The 15,703-nt window shown below is 38.8% G+C and overlaps 1 protein-coding gene across 28 annotated transcripts in view; it reads right to left on the minus strand.

Moving 5' to 3' along the window:
* The window catches only part of DTNA (dystrobrevin alpha), a 433,908-nt gene that overhangs the window by 304,416 nt on the left and 113,789 nt on the right, over positions 1-15,703 (minus strand). For 18 of the 28 annotated variants that reach the window (XM_060405356.1, XM_012103378.4, XM_060405346.1 and 15 more), the window contains exon 1: positions 1,709-1,901. The exons of 5 other annotated variants lie outside the window; for them this stretch is intronic. The gene's annotated coding sequence lies outside the window, so the exon portion shown is untranslated. Of the gene's footprint in view, positions 1-1,708; positions 1,902-2,094; positions 2,159-15,703 lie in introns of those variants that run through there. 5 more of the 28 variants (XM_060405354.1, XM_060405367.1, XM_060405349.1 and 2 more) reach the window with 2 other exon arrangements.

Genomic DNA, 15,703 nt, shown 5'->3' on the forward strand with positions numbered 1-15,703 from the left:
TAATAGAATGAGCAGACATAAAGCAACTATACTTACCATGTTCAAAGAAATAAAATTAAAGCTTGACAATGTCAGCAGGGACATCACAGCAACACAGAAATATTCATCAGCCCCCTTTCCTGTCAATGCTATCTGGGCATGTATGTCTAAAATCCTCACATATAAGAAATTTTACAAATGGTGTATTCTTTTGGGGTTTGCTTTAGCGCACCGAAAACAGAAACAAAGCCCCATTCTAATGTAATTTTATGTGTACGTATAATTCAATCAGAAATATATTAAAACAAAAGGGAAGTTTATTTGTGTCTTGGTGTGTTTGGTGAGTACACATATGCATCATCTCACAAGTTTCTTGAAGACACCTATAATTCCTGCCAGGCTCCCTCCTCTGGTCAACAGATCAGGACACAGCTAGGCAAAGGAGGACAGTCATCCCACGTCACCAGGGAAAATGTACAAAGGTACCATCCACACGTGGAGAAGTGAAAGTTAACTGCAGCTTTTACAATCTAATGGGTTAATTATAAATATTAGGGAATGCTAACTGTGACTAACAAAATTATTGTAAAATTAAGTGACTTGGTTAGTATCGTGTTCATTTTTCACTTCAAAAAAGTAACTCAGTATACTATCTATTCTTATCAAAGTTGAGTGAAAGATTGTCATTCATTGTTCGTACCTAGTTCAGCCAACTTAGTTCATTAGAATCTGGTTGATGTGACTGAACAAAACCTGGTCAGTTACACATAACAACTGTTCAGCCTCACACTCTGTAATAAGCACGTCAGCACATTTATTTTCCCCATATAAAGTAGAATTTCCAATTCATGCCATGTACTCTGACTATTATGGCCAGTATTTATTCAGAAGGAATGCTGTGCAAGTTTGGAAAAGCTGTCTCTAAGAGAGCCGAGAGGTCACTGGACAAAACAAGAAACAAAACCTATACATGGTCAAAACATGAAGAGGACTAAAGTTTGTCATTCTTTCTTTTAAAGAAAAAAGTTTTGAAATCCCAAGTACACAGCCAGGCCACATCAAACCAGACAGCTCAGTCCCTGCTTCTCTCAAGCTCCATGGAATCAGAACTCTTCTATTCACTTGGCAAATATCAGCTTTTTTGGAGGAGAAGAACCTGCTTGGAATTAATGAGATGACACCCAAAAATAACTTCTATTAATAAATTGTTCTCTTCAATGTAAAACTGCCCATTTTTCTCATAAAAAAGTATTTTCTAAAGGTTCCTTATGCACTTTCTACTATTTTTCCCCTTTCTTTTCCTCTTATTTTCTTTTAGCATCTTTTAAATTAAAAAATGCCATAGTGCCAAGCAGGGGAAATAACTCCATCTGACAAGAATACAGTCAATCCAGTGGTGTTGCAGAGTCACACTTACTGCTGTGACATGTAACTACTGACGGTGTAATTTAAGAAACGCAGGGTGTTTCAGGAGGAGTTAGAGGAAAAAGTAAAAGTGAAGTCAAACTGAAGTTACGGACATGCAAGGTCAATTTCAAAACTAAGCTGAAATACTTTGTTTCTTTCTACTTCACGAAACGGTAAACGCCAAGTATCTTAAGAAAGCTAAGAAAGTTAAAACAGGGGAGAATCTCCCTGATCATTTCTTCATTCACACAAATAAAAAGAAAGCGGCAACATTAACCTTCCCAGAGAAGCGATCGCGCCTACAACCAGTCTTTGCACTTACCCTAGAGTATGTACACCATGATTTCTTTAAGAATCCTGTTAATTCCAGGACATCCAGGACATATATGAATTCTTAACACATTCACGGAAAGAACCAACCTTAACGAAATGGTTAATTACAACAGGACTCTGAAATCCTAGGGAGAGACACGAGGGTAGAATCCAGCCTCCAGATCCTAGTGTACACTGTGTCTATCTTTAACTGGAAAATGACTTGGTTTCACATTCCACTGAAGTCCCACTGGCAGATGCCTTTGGTAAGCTCACCAATGGCAGGCTGTCAAATGCCCTCCCTCCACCCCTCCTCCGCCCCATCCGCCCCCCTCAAGGCTCTGACCGAGCTTCCGCTGCTACGTCTAATGCTGATTTACTCAGCTGTCTTTATACCTGTCTCCGCGTGGGTAAAAGGAGATGCTTTCATTGATGGCTATTACGGAAACGCTTGGAAACTGAAGATCAGCCCCGAGGACTCGCTGTGTTTTTCTCCCAGCTACCCCCTTCCCCTCCCTCCTGCCAGAAACCATCTGACTTCCAAACTTGGCTGTCTGAAAAAGAATGTTCTCTGATTGGCATTCCTGGAAGCAGAAAGCAAGGCAGCTAGAGTTGTGTTCTGTTACTCAGCGTGAAAAACTTCCCAGGTAGGCAGAATACAAAGTTAAGTTTTCTGATTTTTTTTTCTTCCCCTGAACTTTGAGGAGACACCAGGGAAATATCTGGGAGCGTGACAAGTAGTTTTGTTGTTGCACACATATAAGTTTGGATATTCACCTATAATTTTACCCCAAATGCCTATGGATGCAGTAAAAACGTGAGATGGCGGATCTTTTGTTAAAAGCTGAATTTCCTTATTAGTAAATGCATTGGAACTTGTTACAGGAAGAAATGGTCATGCTGCCTCTAATATTCTGAACGGCAACTATGAGGTCTGTGGATTTTCTGTGAGAAAAAACCTTGCTCGTAGGAAACGTGAAAACAAACAAACAAACAAAAAACTGCTTTAAACTGTCCTATATTTTGTATTGCAGACAGCAGAAGAGGGTGCAAGAAATGTTTCTATCTCCACGTCAAGGCTTCTTGTCCAAAACTGTCTTGTAAACTTTGATGAGGACTCGGGGGAAAAAAAAAAAGTGTGTGTGTGTGTGTGTGTGCGCATGTGTGGCCATGTACAATACAACCCCACACCCCGCAGTCACACACACATGTCTGAACAAAGAAAAACTGAGTGAATGGAAATGAAGGGAAAAACACATTTTCTCACACAGGAACTGACAAGAATTAATATTGTGGAGTTCCCTTCAAATCATGACTCCTAAAATCGTGTTTCATATTTATTTTGTGGTCACTGGGGTCAAAAGATCTGCTGTGCTGAAAACATGTTACCTCACCCTGTTCACAATGGCGAGTGTATTACATGCCATGTTATGGACCAGACCAACTTCTTGAAAGGCCTGATAGAGGATTTATGTTAATAATTGCAGCAATAGGACAAACCGCAACCCCCGGCATCTTGGGGTTTCCAGATCTCATCTGGCTTGTCACTGCCAACTCTAGGCAACTGTCAGCTGGCTGGGCTCAGGGTGGTGGTGTGGCTGCAGCTGCTCCCTGCAACTTGTACAGACGTCTCGAATATACCCAACGGCAGGAGGCTGACTCCAAAGAGAAAGCTTTCTCTTTGTCTGTGGTTGGTTTTAAATGTTCTGTTCTAGGTGATCTTGTACCACATCTGAAGAAGCCCATTTTAGGGAACTGTGAGTGAATATCTGATGAACTGGTATCATATTACTATTTCTTTGATATTCTCATGCCCCATCTAGGTTGGCATGCTACCAACCTGCTCATTCCTTATTCCATTACTAGATGTCCTTTAGGAAAAAAGATTAAAAGGAGGAGGGAGGGGAGGAAGAAACTTTCCTTATGCTTATTCCCAAGCTGATTAACTAAGAGACATTTCAGGCTCTGTGTACTGTTGATAGGTAAGGGCATCTGAATGACTTCAGAAATAAATAGAAATAACCAGTCACCCAGAGAGCACACATCCCTGTCTTTGTGATTCTTCTTCCCTCTATCAAAACGCTCCTCCCCAAGGCTAATGGATGGTGTCTAAACACGTGTGAACTAAGAAGAGTGGCCAGGGCTGGTGGCAGGCCATCTGGGTCACACTGGCCACACTATTCACTCACGCTGTACCTTCCAGTGAACACTAGCACCACTGAAACTCAAGAAAGGTTTGTTGAAGCAAGCAAATAATTGCTGGTGTAAAAGTGTATATTTTAACCTAAGGAAAATAGTTATAGGTAGGCTCACACTTTAGATAAGTATGTTTGCATTTAATTTGATGACTAGCAGGGAAAATTATATCTCTTTTCTAGCCATTAACCAAAAGATTATATGGAAGGTATACCAGGCACTGAGTACCTTTACTGAGGGCTTCTTTGGTGGCTCAGATGGTAAAGAATCTGCCTGCTGTGCAGGAGACCCAGGTTCAATCCCTGGGTTGAGAAGGTCCCCTGGAGAAGGAAATGACTACTCACTCCAGTATTCTTGTCTGGAGAATTCCATAGACAGGGGAGCCTGGTGAGCTACAGTCCATGGAGTCACAGAGTCAGGACTGAGCAACTAACACTTTAGCTTTTCACCTTTACTGAAGCAAAAAAAAAAAAAAAAAAAAAAGATTATTATACATTTGGATCTGTGTGAGTAAATGACTCTAAATATCAACATGGCAAATTCTTCTAAGTTTATTTCTCCTGATCTTGCTGGCTTCTAAAGAGAAATAAAATAAAATAAAATTTTAAGGATTTTTAATATTTCATATTAACTAGTAAACTATAACAATTTTCTTTATTGAATTCTTCCTGACCATTCCTTATAGTACAACATGCATCAGCCAAATATCTCCTTAGATTCCAACTTTATCTCTTTTTATATTTTCATCTGTTTCAATGACAGAAATTCCAGAACGTTTGCAACAGTAGTGGTAGCCTGAGTCCAAACCCAAGGTTGAATGAACATACAGGAATTTTTTTTTTCTTCTTTTTCCCCCCCTTAACCTTCACAAGGCAGTTGATAAGATTTATAATGGCTAGAACTCAGTCTTTATAATGAGTAAATATTATTTTTCTCTTTCATAAGTACCAACAAGAGAGTTAGGATTTGATCAGAAAAATAGCTTCCAGGGCTTTCTTCCAAAGAAAACTCGGCATGTAACAAGCAAATCAAATACCCTTGATTTATCATGAATAAGCAGTTAATCTGCTCCATTCTCCAAAAATAGACTGTCTTAGCTCAGTTCTGTGTATGGCAAAGGCTAGTAGCAGTCTCTTTGCAGGGTGAACAAGGTGTTTAGACTTAGGTCTTAGCTGATCTGTGAAGCATCTGTGTGTGAAAAATCTGGACAATGAAAAGCAAATGGTCCCTTTGCTTTTTCCTCTCTAGCATCCTTAGGACACTAGGCTTAAGCTGACAAAGACTATATTCTCATGATGATAGTTTTGTGCATGATTTTGTCTTTTATATATTATTATTTTGAAAAAAAAATACACACTATTTGCTACAGACCAAATATTTGTATCCCCCAAAATTTGTATGTTGAAATGTAACCTCTCATGTGATAGTACAGTATTAGGGGCCTTTGGGAGGTGCTTAGGTCACAAGGGTGGAATCCTCATGAATGGGATTAGTGCCCTTATAAATGAGACTCCAGAGAGCTTCTTCAGCCCTTCCACCAGAGACAACACAGCAAAAAGATGGTCTTCAATGAGCCAGGAGGCAGGCCCTCATCAAACACCAAATCTGTTTGATTTTGGACTTCCAGCTTTCATACTGTGAAAAATAAATTTCCATTGTTTATTTCAGTTGTTTATAAGCCACTCAATTGTTACAGTGGCCTGAATGGATTAAGACATTCTCTATGCAAGAGTAAGTTTGTCTGTGACAACCTGGAAGGGCAGGATGGGGGATGGGTGGGAGGGAGGCTCAAGGAGGAAACACATATATACTTATAGCCAGTTCATGTTGTTGAACAGCAGAAACCAACACACTGTAAAACAGTTATCCTCCAATTAAAATAAATTTTAAAAAGGTGAGTTTATTTTTTGTGAGGGAGGGGATAAATAATGTTTTTTTTTTCCCCTGCAGAAAAAAATAATAAACCCAAGTAGTAGTTGTTGAAAAGTAGTTAAAATAGACACTGCTCCAAGAGAAAAAGTAGAAAAACTATACAGATAGGGGCTCTAACAACAGATATGGAAGGGTTTCAAAGCAGCAGCTTGCTCTGTATAATCTTATTAAATGTCAATCAACTTCAAAATTGGATGTCATGGGCATTCATTTTTGAATGCTTATGGTATGAAAATAGCCCTAATTATGGAAAGCACCATATGTATAAATTTACTAATTACAATATCATATTTGGTGGAGAAAAACTGGAGACAATGATTGTTTGATGACAACAGAAAGACATGGGTTAATGCTTAGGTTAAAAATTATAGCATCTAAACATACATGCACCATCATATACCAACTATATTAGAACATCTGTGGGCCCGGGAAAGAAAAATAAAGACCAGAAGGAATCCTATCAAAATGATTTATGGGTACATACACACACACACAATATTCAAATAAAAATAACTGCAGTCCTTTCTCATTTTCCATCTCCTCTTTGTCTTTGGAGAGGCATCTCTAAGTTTAGTCCCCTACATACGAACTTTCAAGTTATGAACTTTCAAAGATGTGAACCTGTTTGCACATCCAATCAGGTAAGTTAGGCTACATGTCTTGCGTACATTGTCACGTGCAGCTTGCCCTCCATTTCCTAATGCTTATGATCCTTCAGCTCTACCATCTTTCACCTCCTCTCCCCCCTCCACAGTAACTCTTTTTGCCTTTTTCACTGATGCCAGCCCCTATATGCCAGCTGTTGTACTATACTTTTCAAAGTGCTGTACTGTTAAGATTAAAAATATTTTATTTATTTTCTTTTTTTTAAAATGTATTATCTCTGTGAAAAGTATTATAAACCTATTATAGTACAGGACTACATAGCCAGTTGTGTTAGTTGGGTACCTAGGCTAACTTCGTTTCACTTATGAATGAATTAGACTTATAATTGTCCTTCTGAAATGGAACTCATTTGTACAAAGGGAACTTACTATATTTCTCTTCTCAGGATCTCTTGTGTGGCCAGTGGGTTGGGAATTTGGGGTTGGGGGGTGTGAGGGAATTGGAGAGGCTCTCCAATGTGGAAAGAGACACGAATGAAGAAGCTTAAAGGGGCTTATGTTGATATGAAGAAAGGGCATGGAGAGAAATACTCAAGAAAAAGACTGATCTTAAAGGAACCAGAGAACAGGGAAGGGAGGGCGGGGAAGAGCATCTGGCACACCAGAGAAACAGGGGACCAGACTGCTCACCAGACTGGGGAATAGCACGTTTGGATGTGGTAGTCTTTGAAGACAGCAGATCTAAAGAGGAGATTAGGATATCTGATCCTAGGATTATCTGGCTGTGTGTTTTGTGATTTCTTCTTGTTCTGTTTTATTTATTTTTTTTCATTTCACGTGTCATTTTCTTTTTTAAAACTTTTTTATTTTGTATCGGGGTATAACTGATTAACAATGTTGTGATAGTTTCAGGTAAACAGTGAAGGGACCCAACCATACATATACATGCATCCACTCTCCCTCAAACTACCCTCCCATCCAGGCTGCCACATAACATTGAGCAGAATTCCAAGTGCTTTACAGTAGGTCATTGTTGGTTATCCAAACTCCCAATAAACAATAGTCCAGGACCTGATGGCTTCACAGGCGAATTCTATTAAACATTTAGGGAAGAGTTAATATCTATCCTTCTGAAACCGTCCAAAAAAATTGCAGAGGAAGGAAAACTTCCAAACTCATTCTGTGAGGCCATCATCACCCTGATACCAAAACCAGGCAGAGATAACACACAAAAAAAGAAAACTACAGGTCAATATCACTGATAAATGTAGGTACAAAAATCCTCAACCAAATACTAGCAATCTATATCCAATAATACATTAAAAAGATTATACACCATGATCAAGTGGAATTCATCCTAGGGATGCAAGGATTTCTCAGTATCCACAGATCAATCAATATGATATGCCACATCGACAAATTGAAGAACAAAAATCAATATGATCATTTCAATGGTGCAGAAAAAGCTTTTGACAAAATTCAGTACCCATTTATGATAAAAAAAACTCTCCAGAAAGTGGGCATAGAGGGACTGTATCTCAACATAATAAAGCCCTTATAGGACAAATATACAGGTAACATCATACTCAATGGTGAAAAGCTGAAAGCATTTCCTCTAAGATCCGGAACAAGATAAGGAAGGATGTCTACTCTCACCACTATTAAACATGGTTTTGGAAGTCCAGGCTACAGCAATTAGAGAAGAAAAAGAAGTAAGGGAAATCCAGATTGGAAAAGAAGAATTTAAACTGTCATTGTTTGCAGATGACATGATATGATACATACAAGATCATAAAGATGCTACCAGAAAACTACTAGAATGCATAAATGAATTTGGTAAAGTTGAAGCTACAAAATTAATACACAGAAATCCGTTACATTTCTATGCACCACCAACAAAAGATCAGAAAGAGAAATTCAAGAAACAATTCCATTGCCACTGCATCCAAAAGAATAAAATACCTAGGAATAAACATACCTAAGGAAACAAAAGACCTGTACTCAGAAAATTATAAGATGCTGATGAAAAAAATCAAAAAAGACACAAACAGATAGAAAGATATATCATGTTCACAGATTGGAAAAATCAATATTGTCAAAATGACTATACAACCCAAGGCAATGTAAAGATGCAATGCAGTCTCTATCAAACTAAAACTGGCATTTTTCACAGAACTAGAACAAAAAATATAAAATTTTGTATGGAGACACAAAAGACCCAGAATAGCCAAAGCAATCTTGAGAAAGAAAAACAGAGCTGGAGGAATCATGCTCCCTGATGTCACACTATACTACAAAGCTACAGTCATCAAACCAGCATGGTACAGGCACAAATACAGAAATATAGATCAATGGAAAAGGACAGAACAGAAATAAACTCATTCACCTATGGTCAATTAATATATGACAGAGGAGGCAAGACTATGCAATATTGGAAAGACAGTTTCTTCAACAAATGGTGCTGGGAAAACTGGACAGCTATATGTAAAAAAGTGAAATTAGATCATTCTTTAACAGTATACACAAAAATAAGCAATAAGCTCAAAATGGATTAAAGACCTAAATATAAGACCAAACACTATAAAACCCCTAGAGGAAAACACAGGCATAATACTCTCTGACATAAACTACAGCAACATCTTTTTCAAGCAATATATTTCATTTCCAAAAATAATGGAAATGAAAACAAAAATAAACACATGGGACCTACTTAAACTCAAAAGTTTTTGCACAGCAAAGAAAAAAAAAAAAAAGACAACCCACAGACTAGGAGAAAGTATTTGCAAATGATGAGACTGACAAGGGATTAGTCTCCAAAATTTACAAATACTTCGTGACACTTAACAGCATCAGGACAAATAAACCAATAAACAAATGGGCAGAAGACCTAAACAGAGATTCTTCCAAAGAAGACATACAGATGGCCAAGAGACACATGAAAAGATGTTCAATATTGCTAATTATTAGAGCAATGCAAATCAAAATCACCATGAGATATCAGCTGACACCAGCAAGAATGGCTATCATCAAAAAATCCACAAATAGTAAATGCTGGAGAGGGTGTGGAGAGAAGGGAACCCTCCTATACTGTTGGTGGGAATGTAAATTGGTACAGCCACTATGGAGAACAGTATGGAGGTTCCTTAAAAAAGAAAATAGAGCTACCATATGACACTGTAATCCCACTCCTGGGCATATATTCGGAGAAACACAAGATCCAAAAGGAAACATGTACCCCAGTGTTCACTGCAGCGCTGTTTACAATAGCCAAGACATGGAAGCAATGTGCATCGACAGAGGTATGGATAAAGAAGATATGGTACATGTATACAATGGGATATTATTCAGCCATTTAAAAGAATGAAATAATGACATCTGCAGCAACATGGATGGACCCAGAGTGTCAGGCTGAGTGAAGTAAATCAGACAGAGAAGGAAAATTATCGTATGACATCCCTTATATGTGGAGTCTAGAAAGAAATGATACACATGAACTTACTTACAAAATAGAAACAGACTCACAGACCTAGAGAACTGAACTTACGGTTGCCAGGGGAAAAGGAAGGGGGAAAGAGATAGTTAGGGAGTTTGAGATGGACATGGACACACCACTGTGTTTAAAATGTGACTTCTTATGGAACATTTTATTTTTCAAGATCTGGTAGTGTCTTATTTGTGTGTCTTTCGGATATTGACAGGAATCTTGAAGCTAGAGATAAATTTACTTACATGAAAGTTTTTGAAAAGTTGCGGTAATCGTTTTGTGGTACTGCCGTGATTGCTAAAATTGATTTTCTTTGATATGGGTCAGAAATCATCTTCACCCTTGCCTAAATAAATATCTTGATCATTTTTCTCTACTTGCATTTCATTTCTTGTATCTCTCTTAGTTTCCATAAAAAAGTAGCTATTACAGCATTTTAGGCTGAACACTACATGTAAAGCGACCAACCATCCCAGTGTGAATAGGACTAAATGAGGAAATTACCAGGCAAATCAGGATTTGTTGGTCACCCTGCGTGTGTAATCTGGAATTTTTTATGTTATGTGTATGCTTTTAACAAAGATTAGTCTTTTTAGAGGTGTTTGGCCCAAGTAGAATGGTAATCAGAAAAATAAAGATTTTTTTTTTTTTTTTTTTTTTGCATTTCTCTCTGCTAGCCATGCAACCTGGGACAGATCAAATTTAAACAGCCACTATTTCCTCATCTCTACAATGTGAACAATTATACAAATTTCCAAGAGTGTTGTCAACATAAAATGAGACATAAGAATGTATTGAATACATTAAATGAATATGTATATTTATATTCTATTTATATAAACTTTATAAAAATTATATGTAGTTATTTTTCAAAAAAGTTCTTAATTATTTTAGATTGAGAAATAACGGAAGCTTACAAAAGAGGTACAACACTTCAAGTTGCGTGCAAGCAGTGGGAGAGGAAGAGAAATAGACACTGATTGATGAGGGAGTAACTTTCTCAGGAGTATCTATTTCAGTATTTGATCTTTCCCCAAATCAAATTCACTAAGTATCTTTTTTTTTTGTTTGTTTGTTTGGAGAAGCTCTATAGGCCAGAAAAGAATCAACACTCCAGATTTACAAAAGAAACATTTATCTTCATTTTAAAAAGTAGAGATTCTACTTGTGCCTTTCCCTTTAAACTGGGGTAGGGATATTTTTCGGAGAAGGCAATGGCACCCCACTCCAGTACTCTTGCCTGGAAAATCCCATGGACGGAGGAGCCTGGTGGGCTGCAGTCCATGGGATCGCTAAGAGTCGGACACGACTGAGCAACTTCACTTTCACTTTTCACTTTCATGCATTGGAGAAGGAAATGGCAACCCACTCCAGTGTTCTTGTCTGGAGAATCCCAGGGACAGCAGAACCTGGTGGGCTGCCGTCTATGGGGTCGCACAGAGTTGGACACGACTGAAGCAACTTAGCAGCAGCAGGGGTATTTTTCCTTTCTGGGACCAAAAGCAACCCTAGTTAGAGCATAATCATAAATATATCACAATCACTAGGCAAAACTAGAATATCCAACCTCATGCTAGGGATAGACAGATATACCTTATTATACCACTATTTGAGCTTTGGCAGCATAAGCATACCTGATGCCTTTCAAGAAGTAAGGGTGCCATCTGGTTTGGGAGCAAAATGAAAACGTAATTAATGCCATCACTTCAAACAGTGTACATTTTCATAATCACATGTACAATTCATATTGGTTCCCCTCGAAGCTTCTAGAGATTTATCAAGAATTGGAAATAGGACGATTCTATTATACATCACAAAAGATTATAGACAAGCTGCACGGAGTCCAGTGATCCATTATATCTGACTTTCAGAAAGTTCCCTACATATGAAACTTCTAGTTCGTACGCAGGGGGTTTTCAAGGATGCGAATGTGTCCTGGTATGCCAGCTGTTGTACTGTACTACTGTAATTTTCAAGGTGCTTAACTATAAAATTTAAATTTGTTTTTGTTTTTTATGTATTGTATATTGTGAAGAGTTTTGTAAACCTATTACAGTATAGTACTATATCGCCAATTGTGTTAGTTGGGTACCTAGGCTAACTTTGTTGGACTTAACAAACAAATTGGACTTATGAATGCACTCTTGAAACACAACTCCTTTGTGCATAGGGGATTTACTGTATTTATTTGGGAGCAGTTTTTCTCCAGATGAGCATGTGTCTCATTAGTGCTTTTCAAACGATTTTGTTGGGTTGGGGTTTTTTCAGTAGGGAACCCTTTGTTTAAAGGAAATAGTTCACTGAAACTTCACAGTGACAAAGCATAGCTCCTTCAGCAGAAACTAAGGTGGGACCTGGGGTCCCACTCACCCTGCTATCTCTTCCAGAAACAGTTTCTGCTGCAGGCACCTTGGAAACACAGTTTAAAATCACTGAGTACCAGAGCATATTCATTTTATTTTAAAACTGTAATTTTAACACATTAAAAAAGTATGCAGATATTTTCTAAAAATGATATAGAATGACAGAGCTTAAATGTGCCATCCCAATTCCATTCCATCCCTCCTCACCCTTAAATCCCAGGGACAATCACCTTTAACTTGTAACTGTTAATTATGACAATTCCTTTATATTCCTAAATGATGCTCTCGTACATCTTTAAAAAACTTTTTTCAAATGTTGATATTATTCATCATCCTCCTACTACGGAAGATAAGGGTTTAGTTCTTACACACACTGCCTCCAGCATGTGTCATCTCAACCTCTCTCTCCCTCCTTCTCATTTACACACACACAAGTCTTTCCTTAATTCTCGCCACTTTATTACACAACAATTTCAGTGATTACATTATTTTGGCTATGGAGGACATGGCAACCCACCCCAGTATTCTTTCTGGAGAATCCCATGGACAGAGGAGCCTGGCAGACTACAAGGGTGGATAGGGTTGCAAAGAGTCAGACACAACCAAAGCAACTCAGCGTGAATGCACATACATTGTTCACATGTGAACTACATGGGATCTAAGAGTTCAGTTCAGTCGCTCAGTCGTGTCCAATTCTTTGCGACCCCATGAATCGTACCACGCCAGGCCTCCCTGTCCACCATCTCCCGGAGTTCACTCAGACTCACGTCCATCGAGTCCATGATGCCATCCAGCCATCTCATCCTCTGTCGTTCCCTTCTCCTCCTGCCCCCAATTCCTCCCAGCATCAGAGTCTTTTCCAGTGAGTCAACACTTCACATCAGGTGGCCAAAGTACTGGAGCTTCAGCTTTAGCATCATTCCTTCCAAAGAAATCCCAGGGTTGATCTCCTTCAGAATGGACTGGTTGGATCTCCCTGCAGTCCAAGGGACTCTCAAGAGTCTTCTCCAACACCACAGTTCAAAAGCATCAATTCTTCGGTGCTCAGCCTTCTTCACAGTCCAACTCTCACATCCACACATGACCACTGGAAAAACTGTAGCCTTGACTAGACGGACCTTAGTCGGCAAAGTACATTTCCTTTATTAGCATGCATACACATAGATTGTTCACATGTGAACTACATGGGATCTAAGAGTACATTTCCTTTATTTTACACATTTTTATTTTTCCTGACATTGGTATTTGTGTTATATTTTTGTTTGCTTAATTTTCCACCTGCCCATCTCTTTTTTTAGACTCTCCAATAGACATGCAATATTTCTCTTAATACCAGCGAATACATCAGCTATTCTTTCTGCATATCCTCTCCTGCCCAACTTCACACCAGCGGTTCTTTCTGTAACACTAGCTCCTGTACTGTCATGCTGGGACTGGCTTTTGCTTCTCTTGGGTATTGACTCTTTTGCGAGATTCTTTGTTCTCTCCTTCTTGAACTGTCCCATGGTCGGGGGTTGGAGGAGCATAATTTCTAGCAGCTTCCAGAAAAAGATGACAAGGTCAAATACAATTTTGGAGAACTTGAATGCATGAAAATATCCTTATTCTCTTCTTCCATTAATCATTAGCTTGACTATAGAATTCATTGTTTAGAAATACTTTTTGCTCAGAAATTTCAAGGAATGTCTTGACTGTCTTGTAATTCCTAGTGCTGTTATTTAGAAGTCATTCTGTTCCCTCATCCAAATATTGTTTCCTCTTTATCTCTGATTTTCTAATACCCCATGACCGTATACTTGGTGTGGACCCCCCCCCCCCCCATTCCACCATCCCCTCATTGACTGTGGTGGAAACTTAAGGTACTTATTCATCTCCTCCAATTCTGGGCAAATGTTTTTATTTTACTTGTAAGCACTTTCTGAGCTCTATTTTCTCTGTTCTTTCATTTTGAAATTTATTTTCATTGGATGTTGGACCCCCTTAGAAGGACCCCCTAAATTTACTATCTTTTCTCATGTATCCATCTTTCTACCACCTCATCTCTGGAATAATTGCTCATCTCTCTTCTGCTGAATATTCTATTCCCACTAACATATGCTTAATTTCTAAGGATTCTATTTAGCTCTAATTGTTTTTCATAATGCCACGTTTTATTTCATGGACCATTTTTTTTTTTCTAATATCAGTGAGTATATACATTTCAGGCTTTTAAAAAAAGCTTTCACCTATTCCCTGCAATGCTTGTTTCCTTCAATTTCTTGTTTGTTTATTTTGGTCTCTTTTATGTTAGAGAAGTGCTGCCACGGCTGATATTCCTTTGCTATCTGCCAAGCCATGTGTTACAGGCATCAGGACTTTACCATAAAGTGATCACACCAAGCTGAGCCTTCACTGAAACATCCTCAAGGGTAACTAGATTTCCCACAACCCCCTGGGTACTCAGATAATCTAGAGAAGTCCCCTCCCAGTGTCCTATTCAGGAGGGATAAACTCAGTTGCCAGTGTCCTGGAAGCAAAGCTGGGTGAAAAATGGGGCTTCTCTGGTAGTTCAGTGGCTAAAAGTCTGCCTTCCAATGCAGGGGACACAGGTTTGATCCCTGGTCAGGGAACTAAGGTCTCACATGCTGCAGGGCATCTAAGCCCGCGTGCCACAATGAAAGATCTGCATGCAGGAAGTAGTTCCTGATGCAGCCAAATAAATAATAAAATAGTTTTTTCCCCCTAAAAAAGGCTTGAAATTGAGGCAAGTTTATCACTATTCAGCATGCAGATTTCCATTTAATCTACCAGATTATATAGACTTCAGTGTCATGCCTTGCCCCCACTGACTGCTGTTTCCAATACTGCCGTGTTTGTAGCCTCTCTAGTTAAGTCAGTCCAGAGAATAATGCCTGCCCCTTCCCACCATGTCTCCTGCAAGATGAGGGATAGGGAGTTGCCAGGCTGCAGCGGTTGGAGGCGGTGATTTGGAACTCCAACTACTCCTTTGAAGACTTTCAACCAAGTTCTGTTTTTGGCCCCACTCATTAACTCCAGCTTCACTACCCTTGTATTTCTAGTTTTTGAGCCTTTCCAGGATTTGAGGGAGTCTCCATTTCTGTCTCATTGGTATCTCCTCCACAGGGACCTGGCTTTCTACATCTCTGCTCAGCTAAATCAAGTACCACTGAGCCATTCCCTTGCCACTTTCCAAATACTGTGTCAACAGCTCTCTGTATTCTATGCTCCCCTGTTCTTTTTATTATTATTATTCTAGGGAGAATTTTTTGTTTACTGTCATTTCGTTGGGAGGGAGAGAGTAGAATTAATTACATGTTCCATTCACCATATATACTGCAATTCTTTTCCTTCACTCTTCAGAGTTGCTTTAAAAAGGAGACAGAGTCTCTCAACTCTTTCCAAAATGATTCCAATGATTTCAGCAT

The sequence above is a fragment of the Ovis aries genome, chromosome 23 (assembly GCF_016772045.2).
Source record: "Ovis aries strain OAR_USU_Benz2616 breed Rambouillet chromosome 23, ARS-UI_Ramb_v3.0, whole genome shotgun sequence".
Classification (NCBI taxonomy): domain Eukaryota; kingdom Metazoa; phylum Chordata; class Mammalia; order Artiodactyla; family Bovidae; genus Ovis; species Ovis aries.